Source organism: Bos indicus x Bos taurus, chromosome 13 (genome assembly GCF_003369695.1).
Source record: "Bos indicus x Bos taurus breed Angus x Brahman F1 hybrid chromosome 13, Bos_hybrid_MaternalHap_v2.0, whole genome shotgun sequence".
Classification (NCBI taxonomy): domain Eukaryota; kingdom Metazoa; phylum Chordata; class Mammalia; order Artiodactyla; family Bovidae; genus Bos; species Bos indicus x Bos taurus.
In genome coordinates this window covers 10,659,527-10,683,636 of record NC_040088.1, presented here as the reverse complement: position 1 = coordinate 10,683,636, position 24,110 = coordinate 10,659,527, and the positions used below count along the sequence as shown (strand labels likewise).

Here is a 24,110-nt window from a genome sequence, read left to right as displayed (position 1 = left end):
ATATGTGTAAAAGAAGACTTGTCCATGAATGTACATCACTGCTTAATTCACAGTTGTCTCAAACAGGAGGTAACCCCAAAGCCCATTACTAAGTGACTGGGTGAACAAATTTCAATATGTCTACTCAATGGAATACTACTTAGCAAGAGAAAAGTACCAGGACACAGGTGAAACTCACAAATATACTGAGCAAAAAAGCCAGATACAAGAGTAAATGCCCTTCTGCTGCTGCTGCTAATGTAATGTGACAAAGCAGATCAGCAGTTGCCTGGAGTGGGAGGTGCTGGGGGGATTAATTGCAGAGGAAAAAAAGGGAACTTTAGGGGGTGATGGAAATGTTCTGTGTCTTGATTAAGGTTATAGTTACATAAGAATATACGTTTGTCAAAATCATAAAAGTGTACACCTAAAATTTTATTATATATAGATTATACCTCAATGAAGTTGATTTTTAAAGCCTAAAGAGGGAGAGGTTGAATATAGAAGAGAACTTACATGGTCATGTGGGGCTCCTGGGCAGTGGGAAGCGGGAGGGTGTGGACCCATGTGGATCAGGAGGGAGAGAGGTGAGCAAAGTGCAAATGCAGGTGAATTTTTGCGGGGACTTGAGGCTGGTCTGGGTTGAAGGCTCCTGTTCTCTCTGTGAAGAAGGGAAAGCCTCAGCCTCCTGAGAATGAGATGGACAATTTCCGAGGCGAGAAAAGATCTGAAGTAGAGGTAGAAAATGGAAAAGCCAGGAGAAGAGAAACAGGGTAGAGGTTCCGGGCAGTGTGGAGGGACCCATCGAAGCTTGTGATTATGAATCTCCGGCGGCCCCCAGCTGTCCATCTACGTGATTTTTTATTTTTTCAACAGTGATCAGCGGCTGGTGTGTAAGCATAAAGAAAGCAATATACATGGGCTCATCCAGGGTTGGGTTTTTGTCAGATGGTTAGAAGAAAAGGGCCTGAGACAGAAGTAAGAGAGAAACTAAGATGGACTGTGGGCTACAAACTTGACAGGGGGAAATGAAGACGGAAGGTGCCGCAGGGAGGGAGGAAACGGAAGGAAGGAAGGACTGGATACACACCAGTGTCCATCAAGAGGGGATGGGAGGTCCCACTGAGGTGACTGAGTGAGCATACTGGAAAAAAGAGACTGCGGACAGAGAGAAATAGATCAATTAGCTGTTTTATTTATTTACTCAATATTTTCAAAAATGTCTTTATGTATTTATCTACTTGGCTGGGTCAGGTCTTAGTTGTGGCATGCGTGATCATTTTTTACTTGGAGCATGTGACCTCTTAGTTGCTGCATATGGGATCTAGTTCCCTGTCCAGGGATTGAACCCAGGACCCCTGTAATGGGAGAATGGATTTTAGCCACTGGACCTCAATTAGCTATTTTAGAAGTGAAGCAACACGTGAGGTAGGTGTTACTATGGGAAAATGAAATACTGTACCCAAATCCATACAGCAAGATAATGATGATGGGGTTGGGGTTTTCTGATCCTAAGTCCCACGTTTTCCTGCCTCTCATTTGAGAACCCCCAATATGATGAAGACCTTGAGCTCAGGATCCCAAGTCAAGCTGTGAACCCCAACATTGTAATAAAAGAAATGGGGCTAATCTCCAAAAAGCCAGATGGTAGCCTACTGTGTAGGACAGCTAAGATGTAAGATGGTTCTGCATTCCGAAACCGGAACGCAGATTTGGGCAGGAGATTGCGTTTTGTGAGGCAAAGGAGACCCATGGACCAGTGGAAGGAGCAGGCAGAGTGCCTCTGCCCCACAGGCCTGGAGGCAGACCTATGTTTCCCCGTTCCTCTTAGCATTCACCATCTGTAATAATATCTTTGAATAATATCTTTTAAAAATACATTTATTTAGTTATTATTTATTTGGCTGTGCTGAGTCTTGGTTATGGCATGTGGGCACTGGTTCCCTGATCTGAGATTGAACTCAGACACCTTGCATTGGGAATGTGGCATCTTCACCAATGGACCGCCAGGAAAGTCCCTGAATAGTATATCTTTAACGTTATCTAATTGATGCCCATCTCCTCCATTAGTCCACAATTCCATGGGCTCAGTGATGATGTCTCTTTGCTCATTTCTATATCACTGGAGTGTAGCGCAGAGCTCAGTATACAGTAGGCACTCAAAAAATATACATTAGATAATGGAGAGATCGTGGGTTGTCATTCTAACTCCTCTTTGTACCAGCTGGGAGACTCCGGGCAAGTAACTTCTTCCTTCGCCTCAATTTCCTCATCCTAAATTTTAATTTAAATGTGGCAATGCCTGTATGTAACTCTCAGCACCCAGTAGGTGCTCAATAAATACACTCCCCCCAGCTTCCTCCTTTTCTCCTCTACCCCTCCCTCCGGCTTCTTGCCACACCCATTGTTTGGAGCCATAAAACCCAACCCAGGTTGGACTCTCACCTCCTCATCCCGTCCTGGTCAGTCCTTTCCCTTAAGTTGGGGGTGAAGGGGCTGGTATCCCCCATATTCTGGCTCCAAGAGCCTCCCAACCCCAAAGGGCAAGACTGGGGCCCTAGTGGACCTCTGGTCTGGCCAGGTTGTCGTTGCCATGGCAACAATGACAGTCCCCAGCCGCAGGTTCCCTAAGTGACTGGTTACTCTTTAACGTATCCACCCACCTTGGGTGATTAGAAGAATCAATAAGATAACCGGGCGGTGGCAGCTGGCTGCACTCACTGCCTTCCTGGTGGACTGGCTCCCGCGGCTGCTGCTGTGTGCCTGGGGCCCCGGCTCCTCCATGCCCCCGGGTCTCCGGCTGGGTGGGCTCCGCCATGGTCAGCGTGAACGCGCCCCTCGGGGCTCCGGTGGAGAGTCCCTATGGTGAGTGGGGTCTGTAGCCGGGGCTTAGGGAAGCCTGGACGTGGTGGGACCACCGTTAAGTTTGGGAGAGCATGGGATGGCCTCCGTGTGTTTCCTAGGGCCCCCAAGACCCTTAAGGGCTTCTCCAGAATGGCAGGAAGCCCCCGGGAGGCGAGTGACCTCTTGACTAAGCTCCTAAACTGAGGCCTGGCGTATCCAAGTGTGGGAAGCGCTCGGAGGGCTCGTGGAAGCCCGGGGAAGGGGATCAGCTCACTTAGCCCGCCCAGAGAGACCGCCTTCCTAGGGATGCATCCCGGAGTAGTTCTGAAATTCCACTAAACGTGGGGCTGAAGCATCGTTCCCACTCTGAATCCCGCAGAGAGGCTTGCGGGGCCTCGGCCTCCGAGCTGCCTTCAGGTCTAGGTGGGATACGACCCAAGGGAAGAGTTGGTTGGACCCGAGGGCCGTCAGCTCTGGATCATTCTGCAAGGGAAAGCCATAGAAAGCGACGCACAGAGCGGGGCACTGGAAAACGAAAACCATCTTTGCTGTTAAGTGTGTAACTTAGATGCGGGATAAGGGAAGAGTGTGTCCGCTGACGGTGAAGCGCAGGGGCTTTGATGTTCGGCGTGTAACTCCAAAATTGGAGGTAACCCCAAATGTCGTGCAGTAGCGGATGGGTAAATAAAACATGATGCCTCTTTAGGATGGAATATTATCCCGTTGTTGGAAAAAAAAAAAAAAAGATTTGTGTACAGATAGGGAAGGACCTTCAAGTGCATTACGTGAAAAAAAAAAAAAAAAGTAAGCTGAAGAGCCTATAGCATATGACATTTCTGAGAACAGATATACGCATATGTATGTACCCACACGTGTGTGTTTGTGTAGAAAATTAGCGGAAGGACACAAAGAAACCAAACCGGTAACAGCTTTGTTTCGGAGGAAGGAAGTTCAGGTAAACGTTTGTTTTCACTTTTTTTTCACATTGTGGATTTTCAAAAAGTCGGTGAATTTTATAAGCTGATTCAATCACACTCATGTGCAGAGCTTGGCCTCCGAAAATCCAGTAGATCCTGGCTCTTGTTTCCGTGACTTTACACAAATTGCTCATCATTTCTGGGCCTTGGCTGCCTTCTCTCTGAAGTGGACACAGGGTGTTTTAGGGACAGCCTGCAAGTCTAAAGGAAGGCGAGGGTGTGAACCCTCCCGCTAAGCCCTCAGCTCCTCGCACATCCTAAGGACAGTTAGTGTTACTTGATATCATCAGGAGCGGAGAGAAGATGGCCTCAAGGAATCAGGGACTGTTCTCTTGACTGGTCCAAAGGAATCTTCGCCCTTTGACCCAGCATCCAGGCGCAGTGTAAGATGCAGTGCAAATAGCTGAGGCTGTGGAACCAAAAAAACCGCCTGGAACCCTATCCTATAGGGCTGTGTGACCTTGGGCAAGTGACTTCCCAATTTTCAATCTATTTCCTCACCTGCAAAATGGAGAGAACAGGACCTATCTCACAGGGGGCGGTGGCTAGAGGAGATTGCATAGCTAAAGGGCTGGGTATGCCTGAGGGGCTTCATCCAAGGTTAAAACACAATTGTGAGATCTGGCTGATCCTGTAGCTGGAGGAAGACTCATCGTCTCCCAATTGGTCAGACAGGGATGGAGGGATGGATGGAGGGATGGATGGATGGTTTACTGTTTACTCCTGTTACTGCACTTAATTTTCAAAACACTTGTCTCAGGTAAACAACACTATTATGTCTAAGGATAGAAGAGAAAACTAATGCTTAGGATTGTTTTTAAAAAAATCATCTGACTCCAGACCTGACATCATCCATCTGTACTGACCCCTCTTGGCTCAGCTACAGGTATGGCTGGGCAGAGAAAGGAGGGCTCTCATGTTCATCAACAAGGCAACACTGCTGTCCTGGAAATGACTGGGCATTTGCTGATGTGTGTATTTGTGTGTGTGTGACATTGACGAGAAGACCTTGCTTTTTAGATAAAATAAATCTGGGTTAGATTCTGGATCTGCCTCCCTCCCCCCCTCCCCCCCAAGCTGTGTAACCTACCTTTTTCTGAGTCTCAGACATTTCATTTGTAAAATAAACGAGGGCAGTCTGCTTCGAGGCTCTGGGAAAGATGCACTTACTGATTTTAAAAACAAAAAAGTACTTTGAATAAAATTCTTTCTTTTGAAATTCTCCATTGGGGATAATAGTCTCTAAAGGTTGCAATCACAAAGGTAAGTTGCTGAGTAAGCAACTTTGTTCACATTGTTCACAGCAGAGCCTTGGGAGAGGTGATGGAGGGCAAGGTTAGGATCACAAGTATGAATGAATATACAAGTGCTTAGAACTGCGCCTGACCCAGAATAAGCATGAAATCTATCCCAAATGCTGTCTCACATTTTTAAACCTTAGTAGGATAAATATAGTCTTTTTTTTTCTTTCTAATTTTATTTATTTATTTTTGGCTATGCTGGGTCTTCTTTGCTGTGTGTGGGCTTTCTCTAGTTGCAGCAAGCAGGGGCTACTCTTCATTGCAATGTGCAATCTTCTCATTGAGGTGGCTTCTTTTGTTGTGGTACACAGGCTTCAGTCATTGCGGCTTAGTTACTCTGAGGTATGTGGAATCTACCTGGACCAAGGGTTGAACCCATGTCCCCGGCATTGGCAGGCGAATTCTTAACCATTGGACCAGCAGGGAAGTCTCAGTAGGAGAGTCTTTAATGGACTGTCTTCGGCGTGGTGGTCCTAAGCAAACTTGACCCTTCCCTGGTCTTGAAACGCATCCATGGCGCACTGGATTCTGTTCTGTAGTTCTCATCACTGATCAAGTAACTGTGCACTGTGGCGTCTTGTCTCCCCAACTAGACTGTAAACTCCATGAGGCCATGGACCTCAGTCCTTTGTTCAGCCTTGCCTGTCTCCCATGGTGACCTGCACAGAATAAGTGCTCAGTAAGTATTCAGTTGGGCTTCCCTGATGGCTCAGCATTTAAGAATCTGCCTGCAATGCAGGAGCCTCAGGAGACATGGGTTCAATCCCTGGGACAGGAAGATCCCTGGAAAAGGGAATGGCAACCCACTCCAGTATTCTTGCCTGGAGAATCCCATGGACAGAGGAGCCTGGAGGCTACAGTCCATGGGGTCACAAAGAGCTGGACAGGACTGAAGCGACTTAGCACTCATGCAGGCACAAGTAATCATTTGTTGGATGAATGAACTAATGGAGATTCCAAGAAATAGCCCTAGGACAATGATCAACAATGTCAACCAGGTCCATGCTGCTCCCTTCCCTCTTCCCTGCCTTCTTCGCTGTTGGCTTTTGGTTTTTGGTTTGTCCCATTATAGACCTAAGGTGGCTGTCACAGCATCAGAGATCATGTCTGCACTTAAGCTGGAAGGGGTCTGTCTGAAGCTGGAAGGGGTTTTTCTCAAAGCCCGATTTTCCCCCAAAGCAAAAATTTCCCGAAAATCTCCCAACAGACTTCCTTAGTTCACAGAAAGCTGGAAAGTGTCTAGTGGAAAGAAATGAGAAAGCCAACACAGGCTTAGACCAACCATGGTCTCTTCTTGGGGTCTGACACAATGCTGCTGCAAACCAAATTGGAGTTCCCTTGTAATGGGTTTCTCAGCTTTGACCCTACTGATATTTTGGCTTGGGTAATTCTTTGTTGTAAAGAGACTGGCTTGTGCACTGTAGGATGTTTAGCAGCTTTCCTGGCTTCAACCCACTAGATGCTAGTAGCATACTGCCCGTCAGTTGTGCCAACCAAAAACGTCTCCTGCCATTTCCAGATGTATCCTGGGCACGTGTAACACCACTGTTACAAGGAAGCAGGGATAGCAGCTGAGTCGGATCTGCCAGAGATGAATGTACTGTGACTCGTGTGGTAGTATTTGTTTTGGGTATCAGCACCTAGCTCAGTGCCAGATTTGGGGCTGCCCTTAGCAACTGTGAGGATAAGACGCCATGTCTCTGTGCTAACCTCGCTCCTGGCTTCATCATTCTCCTACCCTTGTTTTGCTTTCAGCAAGTTTCCTTAATGATTTATTTTGGCCCTTTGGGACTTTGTCATTCTTGAAAGCATCTCAAATCTCCTCGAGGGCCAGGTCTGTATTTGTCTGATCTTCTTGTTATACCCCAGGTTACCACAGGACTGGGGCCCCATGTAGATTATGATAGACATTTACTTAATGAATAAATGAATGAGAAAGTGGATGAATGAATAAATAAATAAATAAATGGATACCTGGATGGGTAGATAGGTAGATGCTTTGATGAACCAATGTGATGGTCTAGTGCATGGACAGATGGATGGATGGGCATGATATGGAGAGACAGATGAATGAATGGGACAAATGAATACATAACAGGGAATATGGGCAGATGGGCAGGTGGATGGATGGAATAATGAATAGATGTGATGGATGGGTAAATGGGTATGGTGGATAAATGGAAAGAATGGAGAGATATGTGGGTGGATATGGTAAGTAGATGAATAAATAACTAGAAATATGCATGGATGGATGGATGAAGGAGGTGATGGGTGAGTAGGTAGATGAAAAGACAGATGGGTATATAGATGGACGAGGTGGGCTGTATTGGGATAGCGGTATCTGCAAGTAAAGAGATCGATGGTGACTGTCCACTGGTTCCTTCAGGGCAGTAGTTCCTAGTTCCTTTGACTAATGGCATCAGTCTCAGACTAGATTAGAGGCTGTTGTCAGAGGAGACAACATTTGGTTAAGTGGCTCTCCCACTTAAAGCTGCGTGATGCCAGACACTTCGCCCCCATCTCTGATCATCAATTTCTTCATCAACCAAGTGAATTTTGGTTGTTGTGAAGACTCCATGAGCTCGTGAAGAAGAAAAGGTATCATAAACTATAAAATGCTTTGTCTCCCTGAATGGTTAATGAGCCCAAAGTTGGGTAGAACCCCAGTTGCTGGCTGGCTACAGGACTATATCTGATAACCAGGCATGGCTGTTTCCACCCTTCATTCCCTAAATATAGTCTCCCCTCCCTTCCTGCTTTTTTCCCCATGTTATCTTCCTGTCCCACCTCAATTTGATTTCAGCCCCTCTGATTCAGTGGTTTACAAATCTTCCTGCTTATGGGAAAGTTTCTTTTCTTTTTCTTTGCCGTGCATTGCGGCCAGAGGGATCTTAGTTCCCTGACCAGGGATTGAACCCATGCCCCCTGCAGTGGAAGTGTGGAGCCCTAACCACTGGACCACCAGGGAAGCCCCTGGGAAAATTACTTAAGCTGACACCTTGGGGCTCCATTTCAGACCTGGTAAACCAGAATCTCCTGGAAAGAGTTTCAAGAGCCTTTAAATTTTTGTTAAGTCCTGAAGTGATTTTGGGTATTGGGTCAGCTAGAGTTTGGAAACCATGGCCTTGTTTTGTCCCCTTTTATAAAGAGAAGATATGGATACTCAGAGAGCATTCTGTCTCCATCCAGAAGGCTCTTGCTCACTCGTTCATTCCTTCAACAAACGACTCCTCAGGCTTATGGTATGCAAGGCATTCTGCCCAGCACTGAGGGAATGTAGGAGACTATAAAGTGTGGCTTCAGATCTTGGGGAGTGTCCAGTTTGGGGGTGGTGGTGGTAAACAGATGGACCGGCAGCAATCAAAAACAAAGTGCTGTAACAGGTGTGAATAGGGCACTGTGGGAGCACAAGGGGGCCTAGGAAGAGGGGAAGGGGTCAGAGGCCTCTTGACCCTGGAGGAGGGAGCTGAGATCTGAACTGGAACCTGAAGGTTTAGCGGGAGGAGAGAGGCAGGGGGACAGCAGATGTACAGACCCAGAGCCTGGCCATGCACAGCACTGATTTTACCTAACATTTGACTGCAGCTAATTCCACCCTTTCTTCACAGTTATCTTGGGGTTTTTCTGATTGTTTCATGAATTATTATTATTATTATTTTTTTAGTTCTACCAGTTTATTGCTACCAACCCGTCACCCTCCACCCTCATGCACACATGCTCAGTCACGTAACCCCATGGACTGCAGCCAGCCAGGCTCCTCTGTCCATGGATTTTTCCAGGCAAGAATACTGGAGTGGGTTGCCATTTCCTTCTCCATGAATTATTTTTCTTGTTCCTAAAAAGATTCGGGAATGCATGCTCAGTTATATCCGACTCTTAGTGACTCTGTGGACTGTAGCTCGCCAGGCTCCTCTGTCCATGGAACTCTCTAGGCAAGAATCCTGGAGTGGGTAGCCATTCTCTCCTCCAGGGCATCTTCCCCACCCAGGGATCGAACCCAAGTCTCTCATGTCTCCTGCATTGGCAGGCAGATTCTTCACCACTGTGCCACTTGGGAAGCCCCACATATATAATTCCTAGAGTACAATTCAGTAGTCTTTATTAGACATTACAGATGAGCAGAACAAATCTATTCGTAGTTTAGAGAGAAATGTTCGAGGGGAACACGTGTATACCTGTGGCGGATTCATGTTGATATATGGCAAAACCAATACAATATTGAAAAGTTAAAAAATAAAATAAAAAAGAGGAAAAAAAATTTAAAAAAAAAGAAATGTTCAGACGATTTTTGGAATTTGAATATAAAATATGCCCTTTAAAATCATACAAAACCTTTTTGTTCTGTGATATTAAAAATCCTAAAGTATTTATAAGATGAATTTTATGTATCTAATATTTCATGTTTATTAGAATTATTTCAATATTAAACAGAAAAAAATTAAAAATAATTTTTTTTTAATTTTTATAAAAGAAATTACAGACCAGCAGTATCTATGCTGTTAGGGACAGTGAATCATACACCCTAGCTGTGCAGGATACAGTAATTTCAGATCTTTGATGTTCACATAATTAACTGATTTCTTTCATTTTCATTTCTTTTTCTCTGAGTAAACATGTACTATTTAAAAATATGTTTATTGAAGTATATTGTTCACACAGCAAAGAGCATGAATAATAAATCACAAATAGACTAATGAAATTTAACAAGGATGACTACTTTTTTTTAAATGAAGTAAAATAGAACAGAAAACAGCCTACTGCCTCTCATGTATAGGAGATTTTGTGTGTGTGAAACTTCTGTTCTTTTCTACATGCTTATGGATATGTGTGTGTGGTTGTGATAATACCAACCGTTCATAGATCACATACTAGGGCTTTCCACATATCAACGCCTTATCTTCACAATAACCCTGTGAGGGAGGGGCTTTTACTGTCCTTCCCCTTTTATAGATGAGTAAATGGAGGCACAGAGAGGCTGAGTCACTCGGCGAAAGTGACAGATGCCTTAAGAGGTGACGTTGATTGAGGTTCCAGCCCAGGCAGGCGGACCCCAGAGTCTGTGTTTTGACTACCACCTTTATTGCCACTGTATATAAAGTATGTGATGTAAAATGTGTTACTCAGAGTCATGGTCAAAAGGGTTTAAAGCCACTGGACAGAATGTTCCCAAATGTTCTTTATAGATCTAAAAAGAGCATATTTTTTCCTTAAGTGTCCCCACAGGGAACAGGGGCTGATTTTGGGTAGTACATGGACAAACGCTTTTAAATTTTATTAATTTTACCGCATGTTAGAAAAATGTATAACTAACATATTAAAGCACTACTATAAAATATTATTTAAAAGATTAATGTACATCTTCAAAAGAAAGAAAATTATCAAGTAAATAATTATAGATAAACAAAATAGATGTGATGGGCAGATTATAATAAAAATCATAAAAGGAATGAAAATGTGTGGGGCTTTGGGGTGAAATACCGAACTTGGTATCAGAAGGCCTGGATATGGGTCCTGGTCTATTCATTCTCTAGCTCTGGTTTATTTCTTCTCTCTCTTTTAAAAAATTTTTATCTTATACTGGAGTATAGTTGACTTACAATGTTGTGTTATTTTCAGGTGTAGTACAAAGAAATTCAGTTATATGTGTGTGTATATATATATAAAATAGGATATTATAGAGTATTGAGTAGAATTCCTGTGCTATACAGTAGGGCTTGTTGATTATTTTATCTCACGTATAGTACTTAGGATGGACCAGGCACTGTTTTAAACACTTTATAAAAATTACTTCCTTTAATCCTTACAACCGCCCACTGAGTAGGTACTGTCATCATACCCATTTCTCAGAAGAGGTAACCAAGGCTCAAAGAGGTTAAGTAACCTACCCACCCAGACTATCAGAGGCAGAGCTAGGATTCAAATCTGGGCATTACATTAGTAAAGACAACACCAGCTGGTATAATAAACAAAACCAAAATGTCAGATAGAAGAATTTGTCTCTTTCATGCAGGGACCCAGGGTCCTTCCTTGTTTGGAAGATGGATTTTATTTTACCTATCCTACTGTGATAGGTAGAATTTCCTTTGTCATTCTGGCCTCCAGGTCCTCCTCTGAAAAATAAGATTAGTAATGCTGTTTCTGCTTACCTCTCAGGGCAGCTCTGTAATCAGGGTATGGGTCCAAGGGTCTTCTGCAAACTGCAACCAATTCCAGTGGATTTAAGTGTTAGTAACATTATTAAGTTGGCCAACACCTACCTTTCAGTGTTATTATAAAGGTTAACTGAGATATTGCATATAAAGGCCTTTGTTCATATACGGACTCCATCAGCTGTGGATAGTAGTAATAAGAGGTAGTTGCTCAGTTGCCAAGTCGTGTCCAGCTCTTTGCGACCCTATGGATTGCAGCTTGCCAGGCCTGGCAAATGAAACGATGCGTATTAACTTACCTCCAAACTGGGAAACAGTTTATAGCATCTTTCCTATTAGCAAATTAACCCACAACATCTGGGAGTGAAAAATCAAAAAGTATAGCCACGATATTTAGAAATACAAAGGAAAACACCAGGAGCAGGGAAAACTGAGCTAAAGTTTTTCAGGTTTTTCCATAACATCTTACAGGAAAATCTGAACATTTTGGCCAACCCAGTAGTTGCAAGGGGTTGCCCTTGAGCTGTGGGAATCAGGTTCAGGAAAGAGTGGGTGGGTAACTACTGCTATTTATATCAAATACTTTTTTAGAATATTTGATTTTTTTCAATTGTGTACCTATATTGTGTTAATAAATTTTTTGAAATTATTTTAAAATTTAATTTAATTAAAAAAAATTTTTTTTTTGGCTGGACCATGCTGCATGTGAGATCTTTGTTCCCCAACGAGGGTTCAAACTCATGCCACCTGCAGTAGAAGTGTGGAATCTTAACCACTGGACTGCCAGGGAAGTCCCAGAACAATTTTTAAATTAAAGAGGAAAAGGGAATAATGAAACACTATTTCAAACATCCTCAATTGTACTTTAAAACAAGAGTCCTGGGACCGAAAGCCACAGAAGGAAAAGGCAGAGTTAAAGTTAGAAGTTCAAGATCCAATTGCATTTAAAATCTCTGCTGAACACCTTCTAATTGTTTTGTGTCAGGCTGAAAAGAAAAGCTGAGCGCTTTCTCTCACCTAAAGGGCCCCCTAAAAGGCATCTGCCCTGTCGGCCTCTCCTGTCTTCCTCCCTTTTGCTCACTCCACTTCAGCCCCCTTGGGCCCTCCTAGGATCCTTCAATCGTACAAGCACATTCCTGCCCCAGAGCCTTTGTACTTGCTGTTTCTTCTGCCTGGGCTTCCCAGGTGGCTCAGTGGTAAAGAATCCATCTGCCAAACAGGAGTCATGGGTTCGATCCCCAGGTCAGGAAGGTCCCCTGCAGAAGGGAATGGGCAACCCACTCCAGTATTCTTGCCTGAGAAATCCCATGGACAGAGGAGTCTGGTAGGCTCCAGTCCACGGGGTCACAAAGAGTCAGACACGACTTGGTCACTACATGACAACAGCAACAACTGCCAGGAACACCCTTTCTCCAGATCTTCCCCAAATTGATGTCTTCTCCTTGCATTTCTCCCCCTGCCCCCCACCCCGCTGGGCAAGATCTTTGTTGTGACACTTGGACTTTCTCTAGCTACAGCCCATGGGGGCTTCTCTTGTCCTGGCGCACGGGCTTAGTTGCCCTGAGGCATGAGGAATCTTATTTTCCCAACCAAGGATCGAACCCACGTCCCCTATGTTGGAAGGTGGATTCTTAACCACTGGATGGCCAGGGAACTCCCCAATTTGGTTCGTAGCTCAATGTCCCCTACTCAGAGTGGCCTTCCTTGACCACCCCCATCTCAGATGGCCCCTCCTCCAGTCATCATTATCAATCTTGTTATCCTCTACAGCCCTGGAATTGTGGATTCACCGCTCTGTTTATCATCTGTCTCCTCCACTACAATGGAAGTTCCATTAAGACAGGGAATCTGGCTGCCTTGCGACGTCCTCAGCATGTAGAACAGCACTTGGCACACAGTAGGCGCTCCATAAATATTTGTGGAATGAGAAGAGTCAGAAGGGGACAGCTGAGTCAGTGTGCTGAGGGGCTGGATGGGCCAGGAAGCTGCAAGCCCCTGCCTGGGCCCGGCCCTGGGTAAACAGTCCCCCGTCCGCCCAGACAGCCGCCTGTTTGACAACTGTCTGCCATCAGGCTGGCCAAGCCAGGGCCGTCACACAGCCAAGGCCCCAGGATTCCCTGGGACAAGTAACAGAGGCAGCCACGCCTCAGGGAGAGCTTGTGTGAAGGAACAGGTCAAAAAGTTACCCAAACAGGCACGAGAAAAGTCAGAGGAGGTGGTGGGACACAGAGCAGTTGGCCCTTCCCTGGGCAGAGCCAGGAGGAGCAGGAGGGAGGCCCTGGCACACCCTGTGGGCAGTTTCCCGGGCAGGGCCTGGCCACCGGAACCCAGTTCTGGTCGTGGCTCTGGTCCTGACTTGCAGAAGGACCTCAGATACTTGCCACCTCTGGGCCTCGGTTTCCTCTCCTGTAAATAAGAGACTGTGGGCTGGTCGGTGGTTTTCAAGCTTCGGAAAAAAAAAAAAAAAGGCAGCGGCATTCTTTCTTTAAGGAAAATCTTACTGGAAGCCAGTTTGCAGGAATCATACACAGGAAGCCTTTGGTTTAAAGTGTGGGGCTGCAGGATGCTGCCTACCTACCCCACGTCCCCTGGCCTTTCAAAGCAGCCCCAGGGTGAAAACCACCAAGTCTCCTTGGTCTCTGAGGTTCACAGCGAGAGTCTTGTCATTAAACCTACCTCCAGGTTCAAGCCTGACATCGGCATCTTAGGTAATCTACTCCACCTTTCTGAGCCTTGGTTTCTTTCTCTAAATCTGGTATCTTAAACAGTACCTCCCTCACAGTATCAATGGTCAGCCCAGAGCCTGGCACCTAGTGAATTCTCAATAGGAAGAGTGAAAAACCAATGTTGATTATTAGCAGAAGTACCAGTTCTTTGTCTCTACTGTGTGCTGGGAAAAAATGTAACCCTTCTGAACCTCAGTTTCCTCCTTGTAAAACGTAGCCAAAAGTTAAAAGGAGATAATTTGCGTATAATTTGCAATTATAATTACTGTATATATGTAATTACAATTTGTAATTTGTGGTCCACATTCCATTTCTGTTGGACACTGCAGCTCTAGCCCCTCAGTTTCTATTAATACAGCAGCTAACTCATCCTGCCTCTGTTTCCCGCTCTGAATAGACCAGTTCAAGCCAGCTATCCCTGGCTGGGTCTTCGCCCCAGTTCACAGTTTTCCCTGGTGTCCTCAACCTCGTTGCTTGCCTGTCGGGGGTGGGGTGGAAGTAGGGGCACCCAGGCTCTAGAACTCAAAACTTGTCTTCTAGAATTCTACACTTGGGAAGTCTGATCTCCCAGCCCCCATGGGTAGCCATTGTGTTCTCTTTATCAGAGTTTCACATAAAACAATAGTCAATTGGAAATTTAATTATACACCCATTCTTCTCTCTCCAACCTGTGAATTTACCTCCAAATCCTGCGATTTGGGGGGTAGAATTGGGGAGGGGAGAGGATGATTCTTTTCCCCCTCTCCACAGCAATTCATAGTTTTTCTAGAGATAAGATGGACTGAATATGGGGGAGGGACATGGGGCCTTCTACTGGGAAGGCTCTGCTTTTGTTTTTGGAGGAGATAATATCCTCCCAGGACTCCTCTGAGATGAGAGAATTTGAAAGGACTTAGGGGGCCGGGAGGAAAAGGAATCTCACAGTGATGAAGACTCCCTTCCAATGGGGAGGTCTTATTTGTTAGTGGCTGAGAATTTATGCTGCAGACTTAGGAAGACTTGGGTGAGAGCTCTGTAAGCTGTGTGACATTGGACACGTGACTTTACACTCTGACCTTCAATCTCCCCCTCTATAAAATGAGGATAAGAATAGTTCTATTCTAGCACAATGCTTTGGACAAACATTCCATAAATGCTAGCAATCACATACCTTTTGCAAAAGGGCCTATGTTGGTATGTGTAATAGATTTAATTCCTTTTTATTTCACTTCTATGCATTTTTGTAATTCTTCTACCATGAACTTGCTTCAGTTAAATCATAAAAAAGTTAATTGAGCAAAAAGGAATAAAATTGAGTGGAAATGTCATTCTAAGGCTGGGCTCCAATGTGGGGTTTTAGAGCTGGGAACAGGGAAGAGAATCCTAGAGTCTGAACTTCACACACCCTTTACTATTTTAGTAAACTGAGGCCCCAAGACAAAAGGTGATTTGGCAAGTCAGTGGCAGAACAGTGATGCTGAGGATTGGAAGGAGACTGGGAGGTAACTAGGCAGCCTTTCCCAAGGTGAAACCATTCAGATGGGGAGTATTCTATCCTGAGATGTTTGAAAAAGCTCAGAAGCGTTAGTTGCTCAATCATGTCCAACTCTTTGAAACCCACCATGAACTGTAGCCCACCAGCTTCCTCTGCCCATGGGATTTCCCAAGCAAGAATACTGGCTGCTGCTAAGTCGCTTCAGTCGTGTCCAACTCTGTGCGACCCCATAGACGGCAGCCCACCAGGCTCCCCCGTCCCTGGGATTCTCCAGGCAAGACCACTGGAGTGGGTTGCCATTTACTTCTCCAATGCATGAAAGTGAAAAGTGAAAGTGAAGTCGCTCAGTCGTATCCAACTCTGTGCGACCCCATGGACTGCAGCCTACCAGGCTCCTCTGTCCATGGGATTTTCCAGGCAAGAGTACTGGAGTGGGTTGCCATTGCTTTCTCCGTCTCCTCCCGCTGCTGCTGCTGCTGCTAAGAATACTGGAGTGGGCAACTATTCCCTTCTTCAGGGCATCTCCGCAACCCAGGGATCAAACCTGGGTCTCCTGCATTGCAGGCAGATTCTTTACTGTCTGAAGCACCAGGGCTGGCTCAGAAAGCTGTATAAATTTCAGTATCAGAGAACGTCTCAGAGCCCTTAACACAGGACAGTGAATGCCTTGGGTACTCCAAGAGAAGCCTCCAATGTGTGCATGTTAATTCATCATAGAGCCCCCTTGAAAACATCAACACCCAGAAAGCTCTCTCTGCCCCACCACAGAGACATTTTATAGCTTAATACATTCCTAGATTTAAGAAAAAATATATTGATATTTTAAATATTATGATTTTAACCAGTACATTACTGATTTTTGTTGGTATATAGAAAGATAGTTAATTTTTTTTTTTTTTTGGCAGTGCCCCATGGCATGTGGGATCTTAGTTCCCCAACCAGGGATTGAACCCAAGCCCCCTATAATGGGAACACAACATCCTGACCACTTGACTGCCAGGGAATTCCCTTGAAATATCGTTAATTTTTTTCACTACCTTTCTCCTTTAAAAAAAATTGTAATATTTCCTAATATTGCAAAAAGGTAGAATAATACTGTGAACATGGATGTACCCATCACTCAGTTTTGTCAAATCCTACATACATGACCATATTTTCATGAGATTCATTTTTTTTGTTGTTTTAATGATATGAACTCCCCTGTCCCTTGCCACCTGTAAGCCTCCCTGAGCCCTTGCTTGTTGAGAGTTGACCCCTGTCAACTTTTGCTGTGCATCATTGCTAGGCATGATTTTTCTTTTTTCTTTTTCTACTTTTGGCCATACTGCTTGGCACACAGGGGATCTTTAGTTCCCTGGCAAGGGATCAAACCCATGCTCCTGTATTGGAAGCATAGCGTCTTCAACCACTGAACTACCAGGGAAGTACCATAGACAAGTTTGAATACTTTTCCTCTACATGGCTACAATACTATATATATATATATATAGCATTATTTTGCCTATCTGGAAAAGTTATTCAAATGCTGTCCATATCCTTCAGCAACTTCCTTTTTTTTCTGGATCTTCCTATCCATCTACAGGCAGCACTGGAGCACTCACTGAAAATGCTGTGAATGAATATCCCAAAGTATATTTATTCCAGTTTTGGATGATGAAGTTTCCAGTTTTTCACTATTTTAAGCAGTGCTACAAAGAGCATCCTTATATGTGTGGGTGAAATTTTCTCTAGGATCATGTGTAGGAGTGAAATTTCTGGATTTCAGGCAATGAGCATCTTTACTTTGATGAGATGTTGATAAACTTGTCAGTCTTGCCCACCAACTACCACTTCGGGTCCGTAGCAGCTAAGAGTTAGTTGCTTTGCATCTTCATCTGCACTTGACTCTGAAAGATGATGGATGGAAAATGAGAATTTGCATTTCCCATATGGCTGGAGAGGGAAAAGTTCCTTTTGCCATTTGAATGTGCCTGTTTCTACCCCTTGCCCATTTTCCTATTGCATTATCTACCTTAACTATTTTAAGGGATTATGAATTCTTGATACAAATGCTTTTTCCAGTTGTATTAGTGGAAACTACCTTTAATCTGTCTGTCGTTCATCTTTTCACACTCTTTAGAGTATCTTTGTTGTACAGAAGTTTACAGTTGTAGTTAATTTTGGCTAAATTATAAATAAAGTCAGTACATTTACTAATCTTTTCCTTTATGCTGTGTGCCTTTTTTTTTTTTTTGCACTGCCTTGAGATCATTAAGATTTCTGCTATATGTTTTCTACAATTTTTAAATTCATTTCTTATACATAGATCTTTATTCCTTAGATATTGATTTTGTGAGCTATATGAAATAGAGATGCCATTATATTTTTCTTCATATGGATAACCAGTTGGTTCAGACCATTTATTGACTTGGACACCCTTTCTTGACTGCTCTGCAATGCCACTGCGTTTTAAGCATTAATTTTTTTACATTAAAATTTTTTTTATTTTACAGTGGAGTGTAGCTGATTATCAACGTGCCTTACTTTCAGGTGTACAGCAGAGTGAGTTAGTTATATATCATGTATCTTTTTTAAATTTATTTTTTAATTGGAGAATAATTCCTTTACAAAGTTGTGCTGGTTTCTGCCGTACAATGTATATATCTATTTTTCAAATTCTTTTCCCATTTAGGTTATTGCAGAATACTCAGCAGAGTCACCTGCGCTATGCAGTAGGTCCTTGTTGGTTATACAATGCCATTGTTTTTGTCTTTCATTTTTGAACACACGTAGCTCCTGGCAACCCACTCCAGTGTTCTTGCCTGGAGAATCCCAGGGACTGGGGAGCCTGGTGGGCTGCTGTCTATGGGGTCGCACAGAGTCGGACACGACTGAAGCGACTTAGCAGCAGCAGCAGCTCCATTTCTAGGCTCTCTATACTGCTCCACTTATCTCTAGTAGTCGCTTTCAAACAATGAGAAAAAAGAGATAAGTGAATCTACAATTTTACTAAAACAAAACACTTGATTTTTCTTAAAAGTCAAAAAAAGAAATAGTTAAAATTATTTAATAATATTTTATTCACTCCAGTATAGCTAAAATATTATTTCAATTATCTAATCAATAAAACATAATTAATGAGGTATTTTTCTTCTTTGATGTACTAGGTCTTCCAAATACAACCCATATTTTACACGTACAGCATATCTCAATTTGAACTAACCAGATTTCAAATGCTCAGTGGCCGCATGTGGCTAGTGGTTATCATATTGGACAGTGAAGCTCTGGCTTTACGTAGCAGCAGTTCCCAATCTTTTTGGCACTAGCGACCAGTTTCATGGAAGACAATTTTTCCATGGACTTGGGGTGGGGGGATGGTTTCAGGATGATTCAAGCGCGTTACAGTTATCGTGAATTTAATTTCTAATCTAATGCCACTGTTGATCTGACAGGAGGTACTGGTCTTTGGCCTGGAGGTTGTGGACCCCTACACAGAGCATGCTCTCCTCATATTATAATTGTTTTTTAAAAAATGATCTTGTCTATTCTCTTTGCTCATTCATATAAATTTTAAGATGAGACTGAACAGGACAGAACAAAGTTTGGAGACCAATGGCTTATTTGTCTCCACTGGATTTCAATAAAGGCAACTACTAAATTTTAAGAGTTTGCAATTTTCCAAGTGCAGGGCTAAAGTTCTTTGTCCTTTTGGCCTTCTAATTGAAATTACATTGAACTTGTTGATTAATTTGGGAAGAATCGACATCTCTGCATAATGAAGCTATTAACCTAAGACAATAAAACTAGTCAGTTATTTTTACCAGCAAAATGGGTTTCTTTGGGAGCAGCAAAGAAGTGCAATTGAGACCTGCAACTATGGCAAACCACGTGGAAGTCTCATAAAACGAAGAAGAAAGTCTTCTATAGAGAAGAAGGGGAAGTTGGGATGGGCTGTTATAAATAGTCCATTAGAGGAAAGTGGAAATTGGAAGTATAGTGGCTTTCCATTGGCTGAGTTGTGACAGTTACTCATTGGCTACATACACTGTTGCGAGGCAAGGAGAAAATCTTTCTTCTCCTGTAGTAAAGTAGTGTCACTTCCTTCCGAAAATGTAAGGTATATCTCTTCCTGTTGGAATCTGTATTATGAGAGTATGTATATGAGAGCTCCCCCTTCTGGCCTTCTGACTTCATTTTAATGAGGTTTCCCTTTACTCATTTTTAAAAATCCTTCTGACCATGATACATTTATACAGGTGTGCTTTTATTTTTTTTAATAAAGTTCAATAATTTTAATGCATAAAGCTCTTTTGTTAGATTAATCCTAGCAATAATTGCTCTTGCTATCATGAATGCTTTTAAAAATTGAAACTTCTCGTTGGTTGATCTTAGTGTATACAAACCAACTGCTTTTGACACACTGAAAATGTATCCAGCAATCGTATTAAATTCTCTTAGTAGATGTTTTAATTTCCTGCTTATTGCATCTCTTGGACTTCTGGTAAAATATCAAACAGAAATAGAGTATTTCAAATAGGGTTTACTTTGTCTATGAGTAGCTGAGCCACAAAATTGCAGTAGTAGAGAATTCCTCAGGTTATGAAAGTCCAGAGGTAGGCAATTTAAGGTTTGTATGGTGGTTCTTCCCTATAGCAGTCCTCAGGAACCCACGTTCCTTTCATCCTTATGAGGTCTTCATCCTCATGGTCCAGAAAGGCTGCCAGAGATCCGACCGCACAGCTATGTTACAGGAAGAAAGATGGAGCAAGAGACAGAGAAGGAAAAGGAGCAAAAGCATGTTTCACGTGTCTCTTTTCCCCATGACTTTACTGGAAGTTCCCACATTACATTTCTGATTATACTTCATCAGCCAGAACATATTCACATAATCTCCCCTAGCTTTAAGGAAAGTTTGAGATAAGTTTTTTTGAGGGGGCACCCCTCTATTCAAATGAAAATTTAAGGTTATGTTACAAAGGAAGACAAGGAGACGGTTTAACACAGGACAGTTAGCTTGCAGCCTCTGCCGCAGTGGACAACCTTGTTTTATTCTTGACATTTACAAGGGATACTTTGCCCCTTTGAAGTATATCTGCTTTAGGGTTTTGGTAGGTAAGTTTTACTGTTTTTTTTTAAAGTTTGTTCTAAGTAAGCTAGACGTTTTGCTCGTTTTTTAATCACAATGTTGAATTGTCTTAATTGCTTTTTGGCACCTACTAAGATAATCACTTTTTTTTTCTCTTTTAGTCTATTGATTTATTAATATTCTAATGTTAAGCCATTCTTGCATTCCTGGAATTAAACCTAAATTTGTCAGGATGAAATACATATATTTTATACATTGATGAAATTTTTTTAAATTGTGGTAAAATATTTACAACATAAAATTTGCTATTTTGGCCATTTTTAAATGTACAATTCTGAGGCATCAAGTACATTCACATTGTTATACAACCTTTACCACCATCCATCTCTTAAATTTTTCAATCTGTCTCCATTAGAAAATAACTCTCCATACCCCCCTCCCAGTGGGCTTCCCGCATAGCTCGGTTGGTAAAGCATCTGCCTGCAATATGGGAGACCTGGGTTCAATTCTTGGGTTGGGAAGTTCCCCTGGAGAAGGAAATGGCAACCCACTCCAGTATTCTCACCTAGAGAATCCTATGGACAGAGGAGCCTGGCAGATTACAGTTCATGGGACTGCAAGATCCAACCAATCAATCCTAAAGGAAATCAGTCCTGAATATTCATTGGAAGGACTGATGCTGAAGTTGAAGCTCCAATACTTGGGCCACCTGATATGAAGAACCGACTCACTGGAAAAGACCCTGATGCTGGGAAAGATTAAAGGTGGGAGGAGAAGGGGGACGACAGAGGATGAGATGGTTTGATGGCATCACTGACGCGATGGGCATGAGTTTGAGCAAGCTCCAGGAATTGGTGATGGACAGGGAAGCCTGGGGTGCTGCAGTCCATGGGGTTGCAAATAGTCGGACACGACTGAGTGACTGAACTGAACTGACCTTCCTCCCCTCAACTCCTAGCAACTGCTATTCTACTCTGTGAATTTGACTACTCAAAGTACCCTTATAAATGGAATTATACAGCATTTGTCTTTTTGTGATTGGCTTACTTCACTTTACAAAGAGTTCTCAGGGTTCATCCATGTTGTAGCATTTATCAGAATTTCCTTCATTTTTAAGGCTGAATAATATTCCATCATACATATAAATTCTGGTTTTCATTGACACTTGTGTGCTTCTGCCTTTGTGTGTGTGTGTGTGTTAGTTTCTCATTCATGTCCAGCTCTTTGCAACAACCCCATGGACTGTACTTCCCAGGCTCCTCTGTCCATGGAATTCTCCAGGCAAGAATACTGGAGTGGGTTGCCATTGCCTTTCCCAGGAGATCTTCCCAACTCAGGCCTTTTGCATTGCAGCCAGATTATCATTTGAGCCACTAGAGAAGCCTATTGTAAATAGTATTGCTGTGAAATGGTATAAAAATATGTCTTCTAGGCTCTGCTTTCAATTATTTTGGGTATATACCCAGAAGTTGTACTGCTGGATTATATGGTAATTCTATTTTTAATTTTTAAAGGAACTGTTATGGTGATTTCTTTAGTGACTGTGTTATTTTATATTCTCACCAGCAGTGAGTAAGGGTTCCAATTTTTCCACATCCTTAACAATGCTTATTATCTTTTTTTTCCTTATATCCATCGTAATAGGTGTGAAGTGGTATCTTATCTTAGTTTTGATTTGCATTTCACTAATAATTAGAATTCCCAGATGACTCAGCAGGTAAAGAATTCTACAGTGCACAAGATGCAGGAGATGAGGGCTCAGTCCCTGGATTGGGAAGATCCCCTGGAGGACATAATGGCCACCCACTCTAGTATTCTTGCCTGGATAATCCCATGGACAGAGAAGCGTGGTGGGCTGCAGTCCATGGGGTCACAAAGAGCTGGACACAACTGAGCAAGCAAGCAATGATTAGTGATGTTGAGCATATTTTCATGTGCTTCTTGGTCATTCGTATATCTTTTTTGGAATAATATCTATTTAAATCCTTTGCCTATTTTAAAATCAAGTTTTGTTGTTGTTGCGCTATAGGAATTCTTTATATATTCTGAATATTAACGTCTTATCAGATTGATTTACAAATATTTTCTCTCATTTCATGGATTGCCTTTTCACTTTCTTAATAATGTCCTTTGGCGCACAAAATTCTTCACTTCAATGCAGGCCAGTTTATCTATTTTTTTCTTTTGTTACCTGTGCTTTTGGCGTTATCGCCAAGAAATCACTGCTAAATCCAACATCATGACTATTTCTTCCTGTTTTCTTCCAAAAGCACTTAAGTCTTTAACCCATTTTGTGTTAATTCTTTTATATATGTAAACTAAGAATCCAGCTTCATTTTTTTCACATGTGAATATCCAGTTTTTCCAACACGAATTTGGCTTTGATCATAGTTTAAGGCTTTTGCACCTGGGAAATGCTACTTTGATTCAACCTTTGATCCACTGGAAGAATCCTCTCACCATCCTCCCTGACGGTCATTTAGCTTGGGTTTGTCACTTCTAGTGACAGAGCACTCACTACTTAATGAAGCAACTTTTCCCCGGGTAGTGCCATTGTATCCAGTAGAAAAATGTTCTTCGTTTTAAGCACAAATTTTCCTTCCTGTACGATCCAGCTGTTGGTCCTCACTTGTCCTGTGGAGCTCTAAGAACAGTGAGCATCCTTTTCCAAAGGAAAGTACTTTGTATTCAGTAAATAACACAGTAACGTGGTGGCAACCATGTGCTGGGTTTATGTGGATTATCATATTTATTCCACAAAACCATCTATGAAGAGGTCCTCTTATTGATTCCTTTTTCACAGATGAAACAAATAAGGTTTGAGGAACTTATTTTCACAGCGTACAACAGTTATGTAAACAGAATCATTAATATTTCAAAAGCGGTAGCCTTGACCACTCTGCTATACTGCCCCTCTCCTCTTCCCCAACAGTCAGCCCAGAACTTTTTTGGTTTTGTTTGTTTTCTTTTTGTTTGGGGGAGTGGGGTTTTGACTGCACCACCCAGCATTCACTCAGGGATCTTAGTTCCCGGGCCAGGGATCCAACCCACTTCCCTGCAGTGGAAGTGCAGAGTCTTAACCACTGAACCACAGGGAAGTCCCAATCCAGAGCTCTTCTGGATAGTCAATTATTGGTTTTCTCACCCTGTCCCATCTTGGGAAAATATTGTGTTTCTATTAAAATTGAAGTCAAACACAACTGTTTGTGTATGGTTGGTGTATACAGAGGGCTTTTTAGCTCATTTCACCAGAGCACTATAGATTCACTAAGGGCATGAGACCAGGTTAGAGGTTTGGGCTGCTGCAGCCAAGCAAAACCACTAGAGCTTTGTCATGTTGCTTGTTGCTGAGAGAGCTCCCTCCCTTCCACACTTTCCAGGTGACAGTTGTGGGGACAAGGTTGACTGTGGTGAAGATGGAAAGATGATAAAAATTTGAGATACTATTGGAGGTGGCAAGAACCGGATTTTCTGATGAGTTGGTAGGAATGGGAGGATTTTGACTTGAATAATTGAGATGGTTCCTCTGCCTTTTCTAAAACCAGCTTGAACATCTGGAAGTTCACGGTTCACATATTGCTGAAGCCTGGCTTGG

The 24,110-nt window shown here is 42.9% G+C and overlaps 1 long non-coding RNA gene across 1 annotated transcript in view; it reads right to left on the bottom strand.

The window, feature by feature from the left end:
- Positions 1 to 1,152: 1,152 nt before the first annotated feature.
- Positions 1,153 to 24,110, bottom strand: part of LOC113902999 — a 33,461-nt gene continuing 10,503 nt past the window's right edge. Inside the window, exons 2-3 of the long non-coding RNA XR_003513980.1 lie at positions 11,248 to 11,298; positions 1,153 to 5,760 (exon numbers count right to left, since the gene is read on the bottom strand). This is a non-coding gene — a long non-coding RNA (uncharacterized LOC113902999). The remainder of the gene's footprint in view (positions 5,761 to 11,247; positions 11,299 to 24,110) is intronic.